Source organism: Dama dama, chromosome 23, assembly GCF_033118175.1.
Source record: "Dama dama isolate Ldn47 chromosome 23, ASM3311817v1, whole genome shotgun sequence".
Taxonomy (NCBI): domain Eukaryota; kingdom Metazoa; phylum Chordata; class Mammalia; order Artiodactyla; family Cervidae; genus Dama; species Dama dama.
Window position 1 is genome coordinate 17,072,889 of NC_083703.1, and position 15,893 is coordinate 17,088,781.

The 15,893-nt window shown below is 42.9% G+C and overlaps 1 protein-coding gene across 5 annotated transcripts in view; it reads left to right on the forward strand.

Moving 5' to 3' along the window:
• The window catches only part of CELF2 (CUGBP Elav-like family member 2), a 550,854-nt gene that overhangs the window by 215,703 nt on the left and 319,258 nt on the right, over positions 1–15,893 (forward strand). For 4 of the 5 annotated variants that reach the window (XM_061126051.1, XM_061126049.1, XM_061126050.1 and 1 more), the window contains exon 1: positions 13,999–14,017. The exons of the other annotated variant lie outside the window; for it this stretch is intronic. The gene's annotated coding sequence lies outside the window, so the exon portion shown is untranslated. Of the gene's footprint in view, positions 1–13,998; positions 14,018–15,893 lie in introns of those variants that run through there. 5 annotated transcript variants of the gene reach the window in all.

Sequence of the window (15,893 nt, forward strand, 5' to 3'; positions counted from 1 at the left end):
GCCCCACTTCTAGCAAAACATCTCCATTTTGCAAACGAGTACGTCATCCCACCGCTTGGAGAAGGAATATCCGTGTGGAACGTGGGGCCCCTGGGTTGCTCACAGTGACAGCTGCTTCTTAAGCATGACTTGGAGGTGCTTTTTGAGTCTTCAAGTGAGAGGAACTCCAGTTACATAGATCTTCAGATTACCATCAAATCCTTTCTTTGCTAAGGCTGCCAAGGTCTTACATTAAACCAACTGTCAATTTTATGTGTCAAGTAGTGATTTGTGAGCCTTGTATCCTTGGGGCTTTGGAGGTCTTTCCTCTCAAGGCAGGAGGGAGCATGGGGTCTGAAAGCACAGGATGGTTCCCATGTTCCATTCATTCTGGCTCCTGTGTGCAGATTTCACTGCTTTGCCTCATTCTGTCCATGGACACCCTTCCTCAGAGGCTTAGAGCTGGTCAGGGGAACTTTGTGTCTTCTGTTTGACATCAGCTCTAGGTGGAAATCCACCCCCTCACACACACACTTAACACTTTACTGAGCACCTCCTAAGGGTCATGGACGGTGTTTGCAGCAAATCCATTTCTTGTAGACCTTGGTTGTCGCTTCGTATTTGCTTCACAGACTTTGTGTGTTCTTTCCACCTTTCATAACAATGTGGTATGTTTCTTAGTTCAGCCTGGCAATTCTTGATGTCTGCTATGGTCTGAATGTTTGTGACAACCCCCCACCCCCACCCCTACCCCAACGAATTTCATATGTTGAAAGCTCAATGCCCAATGCATTAGGAGGTGGGGTCTCCTGATTAAGTCATGAGGGTGGAATCTTCATACATGGGATTAGTGTTCTCATAAAGGAAACCCCACGGAGACCCCTCACCCCTCTACTACCTGAGGGCAGAGCAACAAGATGCCCACTATGAATCAGGAGGAGGACCTTCATCAGAACTTGACTGGGCTGGTGCCTTGATCTAGGACTTCACAGCCTCCAGAGCCATGAGAAATAAACGTCTGCTGCTTCAAGGCCCCAGGTCTGTGGTATTTTGCTTTAGCAGCCTGAATGGCCTACGGCAGTATCTGAAACTAGCAACTAAATAGATTTAACATCTTCAGTGCCTCCACATTCCTAGATGGTTCTATTTTGGCGGGAATCTGAGGAGCAGACTAGATGTTTTTTAGAGTCCCATCCTTTTATTTTTTTAAAAAAATACCTATTTATTTATATTTGGTTGTTACTGGGTCTTAGTTGTGGCACACAGGATCCTCATTGTATCATGCAGATCTTCCATTGTAGGCCACGGACTCACTGTAGTTGTGGCGTGAAGGTTCAGTAGTTGCAACACATGGGCTTAGCTGCCCCACGGCGTGTGGGATATTAGTTCCTCAATCAGGGATTGAACCCACACCCCCTGCTTTTAAAGGCAGATTCTTAACCACTGGACCAGCAGGGAAGTCTCTAGTGTCCCATCTGTTTTATCAAAGGATTTTATACAGCCAGGTCCTACATCTTGAATACTTCATATTGAATACTTCTATTGAAATGGTATTTTCCATTACTTTTGCAATGTTCATATCAAAATGCAAAGACAGGCATAGAAGGCAGAAAAAAGTTGAATTCGTCTTTGTTGGATTTGGAAATTTGGCTTTTTAATCCCAGAAATTACCTACAATATAAAGAAACTCACACATAATACAGCTTTAAACATTTTTTTTAGGAAGCGTCATGAAATCTAGCTGATTCTCAGCTGAACTCCATACTTCTCAATTGCTGTACCTCTCCAGTTTTTCCCTCACCAAGCTTGCATTATTAGCTCCACAATTAATTTCTACAGTTAATAACAAACTTTTTGGATATAGAGAGCATTGAAATAGTTTTTGTTGTTGTTCTTTGCTAATTACTGCTATAATCCTTATCCCCTTAAAAACTTTCACCTACAAACCAAATTTAATAATCATCAGGGTTGTTAAAAATTAATTCCTATAGTAGATGACCTCAAAAAATTGGTCTCCAAAAGTGCTTAGTCTGTCTAGTTTCAACTCAAACTGTATTTGAAATAAAGTTTTGAAAGAAACTGATAAATACTAGTAGCCCAGACACAACCTTCGAATCAATTTTTTATTCATTTACTATCTGTCCTCTAAGATAGGTAACCTTGAGGATCTAATGTCTAGTGATCTGAGGTGGAGCAGATGTAATAATGATAGAAATAAACTGCACAATAAATGTAATGCATTTGAATCATCTGGAAACCACTCCCCCACCCCACTCCCGCTCCCAGTCCTTGGAAAAATTGTCTTTCATGAAACTGGTCCCTGGTGCCAAGAAGGTTAGACTGCCGCTCTAAGGTTATTCGTATCACATTAGAGAAGTGTGAAGTTCTTCATTACAATACCACTCAAAAGGCATGCCTTCCCAGGTGTGTCTGTTACCCCTGGGCACAGTGGGGTTGCTGAGTCGCACTGCAACCCAGCAGAAAGAACAGGGGCCCAGACAGGGCTCCCACGCTCTGTCATTTTCCACCTTCTGTGGGCATTGTTTCTGCGCCTGAACTTTTTCAGCAGAGCGGGTAACCAGACCAGCCTGCACCCCCCCGCAGTGTTGTAGGGATTCATCAGGGAAACTCGCAAAGTGTCAGGGAAGGCCTTCTCAGGGCTGTGAGCTGTGCCGGTGGAGTGCTTGAATTAGAGGAATAAGTGTTGCCCCACCCCAGAATTGTTAAGGCAACTACAGGTGGCACAGTGGTAAAGAATCCACCTGCCAATACAAGAGATACAAGAGACTCAGGTTTGATCACTGGGTCAGGAAGATACCCTGGAGAATGAAATGGCTACCACTCCAGTATCCTTGTCTGGAAAATTCTATGGAAGGAGGAGCCTGGCAGGCTGAATTCCATGGGGTTGCAAATGACTGAGCACGTGAGCACATAAAGGAATATGGAAAATAAAAGTCTTCTCAAGTGTTAAAAACAATTCATTCCTTTATTTCACAAACTCTTATTAAGAATCAACTAAATGAAAAAAAAAAAGAATCAACTAAATGGAGTTTATTCTGTTGGGTGGATTAAGAATACAAAGATTGCCTATCAGTATGACACACCTGCCTTATATTCACTCATATTTCTATCCCCAAGTTCAGCTCAGGCAACTGGCAAGTGTAAGACACCCCAATGTGTCACCTTACTGGTGTTTGGACAAGCACTAAACTCTTACCTCAGTAGCTTTCTCATTATTTAGGTCCCTAAACTCAAATGGAAGTGGAGGGAATATAAAATATTTAATGGTTTGATTCCATCCCAGTCCTTGCTACTCCGGATCCATAATTCATTTCACTGGAGGACTAGCCCTATGCACAGCAGCCCTGGCTTCCAGTGCTAAGAATCTATTTATGGATTAGCAAATGCATTAGTGCGATGTGTTAGTACTTGCCTCGGAGTTTAGCCCTGTCAGAAATTGGGTGGAAGTATTAAAATAGGATTTTGTGTCAGAACAGGGTATTTTTACTTGGCCCTGATGGACAAAACCGTGGCCTGTGTCAGGCCTCTCATTCCACTTTTTGTTAATATTTGCACTAACAGAACCCATTGCTTCATTATACACACTTCCAGGGCTTTAAAATAACTGAGCAGGACTTCCTGGTGGTCCAAGGGTTAAGAATCTGCCTGCCAATGCAGGGGACATGGGTTTGATCCCTGGTCTGGGAAGATTCCACATGCCGCAGGGCAACTGAGCCCATGTGCCACAACCACGAAGCCCGCCCGCGCAGAGCCTATGCGCCTTAACAGGAGAAGCCACCAAAATGAGAAGCCCGTTCACTGCAACCAAGAGTGGCTTCCACTCGCTGAAACTGGAGAACACCTACGGGCAGCAACAAAGACCCAGCACAGCGGGGTGATATGAGTGATATACACTAAATAATAAATATATCATTTATTAATAATAAATGATTAATGATCAATGAAAACAAATTAATTAAAAATATAAAACAAATGAGCATTTGTTGCCCCTGTTTATCTGCAGGGCAAAGAGAGCTCTAGAGAGGGGAGGTGACCCCTGCCTCAGCTCTCAACACAGGTGACTAGGGAGATAGCTCAAAACCCTCTCTCTGCAGGGCCTCTGGTTCTAAATCATTTATGTGATGTTGATCTTGCTCCAAAAGAGTACCTTAGATTGTACATAGTATGTCTCCCTGGCAATGTCCTTCATTTTTATACATTCACTCTCTAACTCTGAGACATGATGATGAAGGAAGGCAATGTGAAAATACGCTTGTTTTAAGGACAGAGCTGTGGCTTCATTCTCTGACCCCAGTCCAGTGATTCATCGTGGGATCTTCTTGCCATCTAGAAATGGGAATGGGGACTGCTTTCAGTCACTGTTGCTTGTTATCATCAGCCCTGATAAACTAAGGGTGATTACTGGGCAGTAACCCTGAAAGCATCATCCTCACCCTCTAGAACATCTCTGTTTCCTTATCTGTGGGCCAAGACTAAGTTCAGAGGTCAGAGATCTAGGAGGATACTGGAGGTGTGGTACTTCTTTGGTGGTCCAGCAGTTAAGACGTCACCTTCCAGCACAGGGGGTACAGGCTCAATCGCTAGTGGGAGAGCTAAGATCCCCCACGCTCAGTGCCCCCCCCCCAGTAAAACAAAAAACATAAAAAGCAGAAGCAATATTATAACAGGTTCAGTAAAGACTTTAAAAAATGGCCCACATTTTTAAAAATGTTTTAAAAAAGATATTGGGTGCATTCCAGATCTTCAAAAGAGAGGATAATGGGGCGCACCATGATTTTCCCCACCCCACTATTGTTCCCATAAATACTTTGACTCCAGATTATTACTGAGATGCACGATTGTGCTGATGAGAACAGGTGAAGTGTTGGATCCCGGGAGTGAGGAAACCAGTATTCAGAGAGTCAGCTCTGTTTCAGGCTGTGTTCTGTGTCACTCCATCCAAGCTGAGCGCATTCTTGGCTTCCAATCAGCACACACGTTCTGGAGCAAAGCCTTCATTTGCAGTTTTGGACAACTGACTATTCCGTCCATAACATCTTGTCTTTCCTGTGTGTGTTTAACTTACTGTTTTACTTGATTAATATGCCTGGAATTCTTATAATTCCAATAAACAGAAGTACAGTATGTATTTCCTTGGCTAACTGTATATGCTAAGCCCAGTGAGGATAATGAAGTACGGAAGCAGGCGTTTTTTTCTTATTTTGGAAAAGAGCATTCTAATTGGTCTTTTGGGGCAGATGCTCCACTGATGATTACAATTTCAGTATGACCAAACAATCTTGGCATCGCCTACCTCTTTCAGAAGTCCTGCTTCAGGTGGGTTATGCCCTGACCTCCAAGAACTCTGGTGCTCACAGAGTTAAAATCTTTCCAAGTTTCTTTAACCTCTGTCTTCCCCATCCTCAATCCAGAGTGGGGCTAAGGGTCTTGACCTTGTCACTCTTTCTGAGGACAAGGGGCGAGGAAGAGATGAATCCAGCTGTGAATTCAGCATCCCAAAAAAGAGAAGCAAAAATTCCTTTTTAGCACCCTGACCCACCCACATCTTCTGTGAGTCATCTGTGAGGCTTGCTGACAGTGGATGGCAAAGGAAAAACATGTACTTGCTTTTGCTATGAAATGTATAAGACAAAGAGGTAAATGAGTGACTTATTTTTCTTTCCAATTTCTGAAGCTGGTAATTAGGAGAACTCACACCAGCCAGGCTCAAGCGAATGCAAGCAAGACCCCTATAGGCAGCACAGTGTATTAATGTAAAAATATGCTTAGACAACATAACTTGTCAGAGAGGATTATTTCTACTTAGTGGATCTGCAGGAGCCCCTTTGCTCTACCATTCAGAATTTGACTAGAGAAGAGAGTGAGGAAAGAGAGAGAGAAAGAGAGGGAGGGAGAGAGAGAGAGGGAAAGAGAGAGGGGGGAGCGCGCTTTAGTGGCAGCTACTGTGGCATTGATGTTGGAGCGCACTTCTGAACTGGCTTTTGTTGAGACTATCAGTGTATCTGTGCAGAAAGCATGCGCTGTCCCAAATCCGCTGTTACTATGAGAAATGAAGAGCTGCTTTTAAGGTATGTTGCTGTGTTCTTTGTTTTAATGTATGTCTTGCTAGTTTCCAGAGCTGGCCGAGACTGTCATCACAGTCAGAATCAAGTAGCTTCCTTATCTTAGAAGAAAGAAACAAAAAAGAATCTAGAGAGAGAGCGAGAGGGGAAAGAGGGAAATGAAATCGAGACCAAGAGATTGGGAGAAAGAGAGAGCAAGCGAGAGAAAGGAGAAGGACTCCTGTGGACGAGTTATATTTGCAGGAGTTGCCTTTTGCAAGCATATCATGTATTTGCTTGCTGCTATTTGTGCGCGGCCAGTGGATAATTTTAAAGGCTCCGAATCTGGCTCTGGGTTTGTCTTTTCCTTTGCAATGTCTAAGCCTCTTTCATTATTATGCACTCTGCATGGAATACTCAGCGAGAAAGGAGCTAAGGAGACTCCATATTAGACTTGCGTTCCAGATACCGCTCTAATCTGGACTTAGCCTACCTAAATAGTCCTTCTGTGTTACCAGGTTTGGATCACTTTATCCTGTTTGCCAAAATGTGTACCTGTTTAAAGACCTCTATTCATGCATGGCGTCCTGGGTCCCTCTGTATTGAAAGCAAATATTTGTTTCCTGCATCTGTGTAAGGGTCCTACGGCTTACCAAGAATGAGCCACCTTTTGGGAAGCAGAGAAAGAATTATGATAGAATTGGCATCCTGCTTTGAAAAATGTAGTCTTTTGTTTATTTGCTAGCAGACATTGTAGCACTGAATACATCTATGGGTCTGACAATGGGACCCGTTGAACAATGGAGCTGTCAAACTAGCTTAATGCATGTCTGGGTTTTTTTTTTTTTTTTTTTTTTTCTTCTTCTTTCTCAACACCCTTTTTATCTGTTTTAATCTTGTTTGTATAGACTATCCAGATTGAAGAGCTTTTAGGACTGCTTGTTTGTGGTTTTGTGCGTTTAAAAAATTTAATATCTGCCGTTCGTAGGGCTTTTTGCATTTTGCAGCTATGTTGGTTGGATTAAGTTAGAGATTTATTACTTACCTCTCTGTTAAACTACAGAAAGAAACTCATTGATTGAGACCGCTTGTAATACCATTATCATTCTAGCAAATACCTTGTTATCAGACATGCCTCTACAGTATTTAATGCTTGGAGATTTAAAATATGCCTGTTCGGTGGACTTACGGAACATAGCACTAAAACAAAGTTAAGAGGAATATTTCTAATGTTTAATTATGATTTTTGGTGTCTGCCTCCTCTTTTGGCATCCAGGTAGATAAACAGTTTAGAAATTCAAGGACAAGTGAGAACTTTTGCCCTCCTAATTTTGGTCACAAACTATCACTAGCCAGCCTGTTAAATTGTTAAGTTAAAGGTCTCTACAGAATATATTGATTTTTGATATATGATTATGTGCTTATAAAATGCATTTATATGCAGGGCAAACATGTCTCACATCTTCAAAAATCTTTCCCTTTATAACATGGGCACTGGTTTCTCAGGTGAAAACAGTGAGACTTCAAAAAGAGAAAATAGAAAAATCAGTTTCAAACTTCTCCAACATTAAAAACATTTTTATTCTCACATTAGATATAAAGGAACCGATGCTAGAAGATTAAATGGTAATTGATATACATGAAAATCATGTCACTGACATTTGTTTCTATAAAGAATATATCTTTTCTAACATTTTAATGTTTTGCTTTAATTAGCTGTTTGTGCCAGAGCAGTAGATTGAAAAATATTCGTAAATTCATCGAGGTTTAGAACCTAATTCTTAAAAACAGGAGGGAAATTATTTTAAAGGGCAGATTTTTAAAGATAGATATATTTAATTACAAATATTTCTTCTTGGATTATATTGTGTTCAGATTAGTGATGTTCCCAGTAAATAGGAGCAAGATGTAGTCCTTATAAAACCAGCTATGAAACATTAACTATTTTTCGGAGTTTGGACGTGCATTTCAGTTTTTCAAACTTAGGCTGAAATGTTATATTTAATACAAAATTGTGAAAATTCATGTTGCAAGCTCAATAAATTGCCTTCTCAAACATAAATTTTCTATTGATAATATTTTCAGAGCCTGGCTGAACCCATAACGTATCTGTAGAATAATTATATTTTTAAAGTTATCCATTGTAAGTAGAGTGGATTTTATGATTATGTTCTCTTACTTCCAAAGGGATATGAACAGCTCATTCCATTGGGTATGCCAATAATTGCTTTTGGATGAGCTTATAAAAGGTAATTGGTGAAGCTTTCTATCTGAAACTGGCCCACTGTTACCAGCACACCTAGATTCTGATTTCATGGGAAATTTTTTTTCCTAAAACAAAGGTCACAAAGCAATTTTTTTTTGTGATTTGGGGGGAAAAAAGTAGTGTCCTGTGTTTCCCAGCTGCCTGTCAGAAGCACACTGAAATAAAAAAATACCTTAGAAAACTCCATGTTAAATTTTTGACTAAATTATAATCATTCATCTGTGATCTATTCACTTTAATCCCTGGGTGATCATATTAGGTCCAAGAACAAGGGAACCCCCTACCCACTCGTGCTTTGACCCAATCATTACCAGCTTCCAGAATTCTGCGGCCCCCATTCCAGCATCCGACACACAGCTATCTTGTCCTCTAGCCTGACGGGGGAGTGGGAGATGGCGGAAGTTGGCCAACTTGTCTCTATCTATTTCCGCAACAGTAACAAGATATGTAATCTGTATCCTGCCCTCAACTTCTATGTAGGGATGATTCCCTTCCAAGGTGACCTAAACAAATGTCAAAGTGAACTTTAATCCTAAGTCCAGACTTGCAGAAAAGGAACAGAAGAGTCAAACTGGGAAAATGGCTTCTTTCAACAGAGTCACGGTTGCAGCCGAGTCCTTGCACACAGGAGCCTCGGGAATATGCAGCTGTGTTCAGCAGGCCACAGGCTGCGAGATCTGTGACCTCAACGTCCGAAGAGTTCTTTTATTTGTGAAAATGAAACCTCACAGTTTTTCCTTTTCAAAATATGAGTGCATACAATTGCATAATATCCCTTTGGGGCTGAAAAACAAAGAAAGGCCTTTGATTAATATTCATATCTAGAACTTTAGAGCAAGTGCAGATTGTGCTGGAATACCTAGGAAGTCATTGGAAGACTGAATCAATACTAATTATTGTAATCAGGGTGGTTAATTAAGTGAAAATGTGGCTGATAGAAAGTTCATTGCTCGCAGCCCTGGAAACACCTAGGTTGATGAAAAGAAGGTAAAATCCAAAAGCAAGTGTGATACCTGGGAATGATCTCTCCGTGTTTAGGGGGTCAGAATCTGTCCACACAAAACATACCTCGATTTGGTATAATCGTGACGGTGAGAAAACCAGAAACATCAGACTCAGTTTCTGTTGTAGAGGTTTCTATAAAAAGTCATTAACAGAAAGCAGTTTGTTAAGAAGCATCTCCTGCGGCTCCCACAGCATTTATCTGCCCTTCTTCCAACGGTAACAAGTATATTTCACTCTGTGGCAGTAACATCTTAGATCATCTTGATTAGCCTTCATTGAATTTCTTTCTACATTTTGGTAATTCCTGGGGGATATGTTGAGGGTGGGGAGGTGGGTTCTCCTTTCATCACACTATTGATTGCTTCCTTCTTGGTTATTACTGGCTTTGGGAATTTTTCTGAACTCGCAGTGACTTTTATTCTGTAGAAAAGATGAGGCAGTGGTTTTTGGAGAGGATTAAGATACGTGGCATTTCGTTTAACTGACATGGGGAAGAGGGTGTCAGAGGAAGGAACGCGTATGTGAGGTTTCAGGGCTGTAGCCCATTAAGAATTGAAATGAAGTGTCCTGGAGCTGAAACACCTTTCTGATCCCACAGTACTCATCTCCAGAGGTCAGACTGAGATGGAAGCTAGATGTACATGTAAGAGAGAGAGACAATGTGTGTGTGTGTGTGTGTGTGTGTGTGTGTGTGTGTCTGAACCTCCACTCCACTCAGAAATGTGCTGGTTAACCCTGATTTCAGATGAGGGACCCTTTGTCCCCAGATGCAGCCTTCTGCTTCATGCAGTGTCATCAGGGGTTGTTCTGTGTAGGTATGTTTATCTGATCCAGAGCTTTCTTCTGACTGTGACTTATCCCATCACATTTTCTTGTATGTCAAGACCGTCATAGCTAATGGAGAACGGCATCTGTGGGGGAGGGTGACAGCAGCCCAGAGTGACATGTATTACCAGGACAGCTCAGCTGCTCCCTCACCCCCTTCCACGGTGACCCACCCGTGATTGGCTGCCTAGGGTCGTGATGAATCACTGCAGTTTAGGCAGCAGGATCTGCCAGTGTGCCCTGGGAGAACAACAAAAACCAGAATTTTCCTCCATAATCATTCAGTTCAGCAAACTTTGTTGTCATGAACACGAAAAGCATGAGGTTTGAAGTTATCGATAGCCGTGGCTTTTCAAATCCCTGGCTGAGAAGGGTTGCAGCTGCAGTTGGTAGAAACTGTGTGGAAACTTATGGACGGCATTGCTGGCTCCCAGCTGGTGTGTGAACTGACGCGAAGGGGCACCACGGTACCTGCGGCAGGAGCGAAGAAGACACTTGTCATCCCTCCCGTAAAACTGCCATCTCAGCGGTACGGGCGCTTGCAGGTGTCCTCATCGTCACGCCTTGCTTTTTGAATATCTTGTTCTGGGACCTCAGCTCTTTCGGGTTCTGTGAGATGGCTTCCCCGTTCATTCAGAGATGACTTTGGAAGCATCTCTGTGAATGGAAATGCACTGAGCTGGTGATGGACGGTGAGAACTCCTGGTGGTGGCAGTTAGGGTTCATTTTGACTTTCTCTTTGGAAACTGACTTGGTCGAAAGGGATGGAGCCCTTGTCACCTGCCACCTGCTCAGGACCTGTCCTGTATAAACTGTACCCTTCTTCCCCCGCCGGGTTAGGGCTGCTGGCCTTAGAAGTATCAGTGAAAACTTTAATGCTGCAAGGACAAAAGGATTAGCACTGCCTTTCTGTTTTCTTGCCGATCTGCCAGTTCCAGGTTTAAATAAAGATTGGGAGGTGGGAGTATTATAATTAAAATTGAGAATAAATCCAAAACTTATTGACTCTGTACCTGACGCTACACTAGGGAATCTCTTTTATTTTATATAATTTTATCCTCCCAGCTATCTAAGAGATAATGGTAGTTGTGTTATTCCCATTTCAAAGATGAAAAAAACTGAGACCAAGAGAGAGACCCATATTCAATCCTGGAGTTGGGAAGATCCCCTGGAGAAGGGCATGGCTACCCACTCCAGTATTCTTGCCTGGAGAATTCCATGGACAGAGGAGCCTGGCATGCCGCGGTCCATGGGGTTGCAAAGAGTAGGACACGACTGAATGACTAACACTCTTCACACTAAGAGGGGGGAATGTAACAGGCCCCTAGACACATAACTCATGGTGGGAGGGATTCTAAGTGAGGACTCCGGCAAACTCCTCCGTGGCCAACCTGAAAGTACAACTGTTGGATATTTGACACTTGAAAGTCATGTTTTCCTGGGTTGCCACATTTTCACAGTGCACTCCAGTCTGTCCGTACCTAGTATCATACCAGGGAAGCTGTGCAGTAAGAAAGGGAAAACCATAGTCATTTTTGCTTCTGAGTTCTTACAACTCCCTTGAGGCCTTTGAATTAAAGCACCCATGCCTCACTTTTCTCATGCTTTAATCTGTATAATGGGAACACATGTTGGAAGGAATAATAGGGCAATCTGAAGCATGATGAAATTAAAATGTGTCTTTTAACCTCCATGGGGACCAAAATCTGTCATACTGTAATCAGAACCAACCAAGCAACAGACACACTATGTGACAATAATCTCAGCAGTTAGGAAGCTTACAACAGTCTTGAAACAGAGTGGGAACAGTGGGCATGAAGGCATCAAGCGGTGTGTATTGCAGGGGAGGGGGCCTTGAAGGACAGAGGAGGGAGCAGGAGGGAGTTGTCGTCCTTGGAACACCTTGGATTCATCTTTGTTATTAAAACAAAGCCAAACAAAAATCCTTCACTTCATCTCCTTCCTTCCTCAGACCAGAGGGTCATTCACATTGCTCCTCTGCTATCACTTCACCTTATTCCTTGCACTGTATATGGTGCAAATGCAGTTGTTAGCCTCCACCAGGGAGTGTTGAGAGACTAACTGATTAGGTCACATAAAGGTTTACACTCATCCATAGAGATAAGACAAGATAACACATTTCCACTCAGCTTGGGTAGATCACTACACAACTTTTTCATGAAGGTTTTGGGTAGTTCTTTTAAGAGGAAGAAAAAAAAATATTTTCCCCTAATGGACTTCCTAAGAATTAGCATCACAAGCAAATTTAAAGAAAAAGTCATTTGGGATTTTCAAAAACCTCTATCATAAAGCTAAAAATAGTTAGAGATTTGAACTATATTATAGAGAAAAAATAAATTTCCTGTGCTCAAAACCTTAATGTATTTTCAACCTACATGTCACTTTAATAGATTGGTTATATAATTGCTGTTGTAATAATTAGGTTAACACATTGTACCTCTCATCTGAGGATCATGGTAGATTTTGATTTTATCAGCCATCCATCCCTAGGAGGAAATGATGGCCAGGCACACGCAAAGATCTAGACCATGAATCAGAAAGTTCAGTGACGTGTTCCCAGTGTCTGTCTGCTCTGACAGAGTCAGATGTAGAATCCAACAGGTTTGGTTCTTACATCTTATCTATTTCACTCCACTTGCAAGTAGCATTTGTCTTAGAGAGTCGGATCTACACACACCACATCAGATGCCTTCTGATCCTCGGAAGGAAAAGCTCTTTGATGGGGAATCCATCATCACATGGGTAAATGTGTTTTGTTTTACATGCGGTCCAAGCATTTGGTCTCTTTAATCCTTCCTCTTCTTCAAGATGTATTTGTTCAGAAAAAGGAGAGACACTGAGGCCACTGGGGCTCTCAGACCTCTGAAGAGTCCCTCTCAGTTCCAGATTTTGATTCTTGCCAAGATCAGCTTCAGACTACTCCCCCAATCCCTCCAGGAAAGCTTAAAACTTCCTTTCTCTTTTTATCCACCCCCACCTGTTGGAGCTTTCTCTCTGGACCTAACGTTATGCCTATTGCTATATCCACCCAGCTGTCGCCACTCAGCTGTTGTGTTTTGTCAAATGGTAGTTTCTCTTTTTGAAATTTATAGCACGTGACAGTAAAATGAGAACTTCTGGCCAATTGGGGAAAACATTTGGGGGAGGGGGTGGTTCAAGGGCCGATTGCCAGGGAACTCAAAACCCCATCCTGATAGCTATAAATTTTGTTCCTGCCGCCAGGCTGGCACCAGATAAAGGTACCCGATACAGTCTTGACAAATCTCAGCATCTCTGAGAGGCCGCTGGGACATTCCTTCGGAGGCTGTGTTTTCTGAGTGCCTCCGTGTACACATCACCAGGCCAGCCTTCTTCTCCTCCCCACCCCTTCTCCAGTCTTCTCCTCCCCAGTTTTCAAATCCTGTTTATTCACTCTGCGGGACACGGTCTTACATCCTCCCCCCTCCACCCTATGATGATGTCTGGAGAGGGGGCACCCCAGAGACAGCTGTTCCTAGCTGAGAACGCAGCCTTGGTCCAGGCAAACTTGATTTCCCCGACAGATGAGCCCCCAAGACTGGTCACTTTGGTGGTCACCTGCCTCCTCAGCGCCGCAGCTGTGGAGGAAAGCTGTCTGGCACTGTCTGGCTTCCGTTGGAGAGAGAAGGAGGGAGAAAGAAAGAGAAAGCTGAGGGGGGAGGGAGAGAAAGAAGGCCGCAGCAAGGATAATGAAGAAAGGAAAAGGGAAATCTAAGGCCGAGAGGGAAGTGATGAGCTGGCTGGGCTCAAGGTCTGCCAGGCCCACAGTGTTAGCATTTCATCCCCTTGGAGTGGAAGCTTCTGGAAACCCTAGAGGGGCACCTCACTTGCAAGCGCGAAGGTACGTACACAAACAACCCATCTGCCGTTGGAGGGTCTCTTCAGATGGGAGGGAAGTTCACCATTATGTCTTAAGGCTCTGTGGAAAACAGATTCAGAAAAACACAAGATTGCAAAAAGCCAGTAGCAGCTGCTCTCGAGGTAGAGTGATGGCTGAAAATTCCCTTAAAAAAATGTAAAATAAGAGTTTGATTACAATGTCATCTTTACTGTAGTGTGATTTTACTGAAGTCCTTTTAGGAATGTGATAAAGTCACTGTTTCAGAACCTTTCAAAATGGGGGTCGGGCGGAGCGGATAAGAGCATCTTAAGCTTATGATTGGTGATAGAAGTATTTAAGGGGTACCTTTATGGAGCTAAGAAAATATACCTTTATAATGTATCACTTAAGGATCTATTTGGGGGTTTTTAAGCACATGGAAAAAGACACTGTTGTTTATTTTTGCAAGTTGCTGATGAAACTGGGGTAAGCCAAGAACAAACACATGGCCATGAAGAAACTTTCCCAGGTACTTTCACATTTGTTGGCTGGAAAACCCCCAGTGATGGGAATCCCACTCCCCGCGTCCCTTCTAGGGCCTTTCTTGCTCCAAATGACTCTCAGCACACTGGGCTTTTTTTAAACTGGAACAGCTATGTTAATAAAATTTGACTTTGAAAAGGTGATGGGGAAAGATGTTTTGGATTCTCCTTCGTAATAAAGAGCCAGAAGTGAGGGGAGAAAAACCCTTTAGTGATGGTGCCTGTTTGAGATGGAATAGGATGTGTCGTACATCTATAGTTGCGTGGCTGACTGTCTGCTGCTTTAAAGAGACTGTGACCCATGTTGTTATATGTGGGAATAATTAAAACATGGAAATTTGTCATAAAATATACAGGAATGTCTGCAGGAGAAGAAGATTAGCTGTTGGGTTATAAGCATCTATCACTGTCGGGCCCCGGTCTCTCAAGTTACGGTATAAGCTTTGCGCAAAACTGTTGGAATGTTTATAGTCAGGGACTCTATCCTGGTGCATTGATGAAGGTGGGTGACGGAAATAGAATACTTTGCACCAGAGCAGTGTGTCCTCCACGTAAAAATGCATGTATTAGCACTCTGTTTCTTTTGAGAGGTTGTGTGTGTTTTACTGTCAGTGATAATTCAGTGCTCAAACAATGACCATGGGAGAAAACTCAGTTTGCGATGAGGCTTGGGGGGGGGAGGCGGGCAACGAAGAGGGGCATGCTGAAACAGCCGGGTTCACCCGACTGCCTTGGAAGGCCTCGTATGAAATGAGGTCATTCAGAAACTTTCCCTTGAAGTGCTTCCAATTCTTGAATTGCCTTTTGTTTGGGAAATGAATAGCAAGTTGATTAAAAAAAATAGACAATTAGGGAAGGTAGGGGGATGGGCTCAGGGACCAGCTTAAGGTTTTTCCACAGGGAAGCAAAAATGGTGAGGAAATTGCGTGGTTCCCCACTGCCTGGTCCCCAGGGTGGTCAGCACACAGAGGTGTCCACCCACCAGGTTGGGCCCAGGAAGGGGGGCTCACCATGGCCTCACCCCCTTCAGTGCTGTTGGTAAGAACCTTGGCAATAAAATAGCGTCTCTGAAGCCCATGTGTTTAGCAGCGGCTCAGTTGAGCTTTCTGCAAAATAATTCCAACTACCAAATCATAATACCTGATGGCTCGTTACAGAGTGAAAATTAAAAAAAGGCGGGGGTGGGGGGTGGGGGTGGGTGACGTCGAGTTGTTTTAGGTTTTTTTTTCTTCTTCTGCCAAAGCAGAGAAACGATAGATTGAAGATTTTCATCAAGTGGTATTTGCTTGGATGTTTTTGTTTTGTTTTTGTCTTTAAGCTCAAGAGCTTTTGAATTTTTGTATTTTTTTAAAATG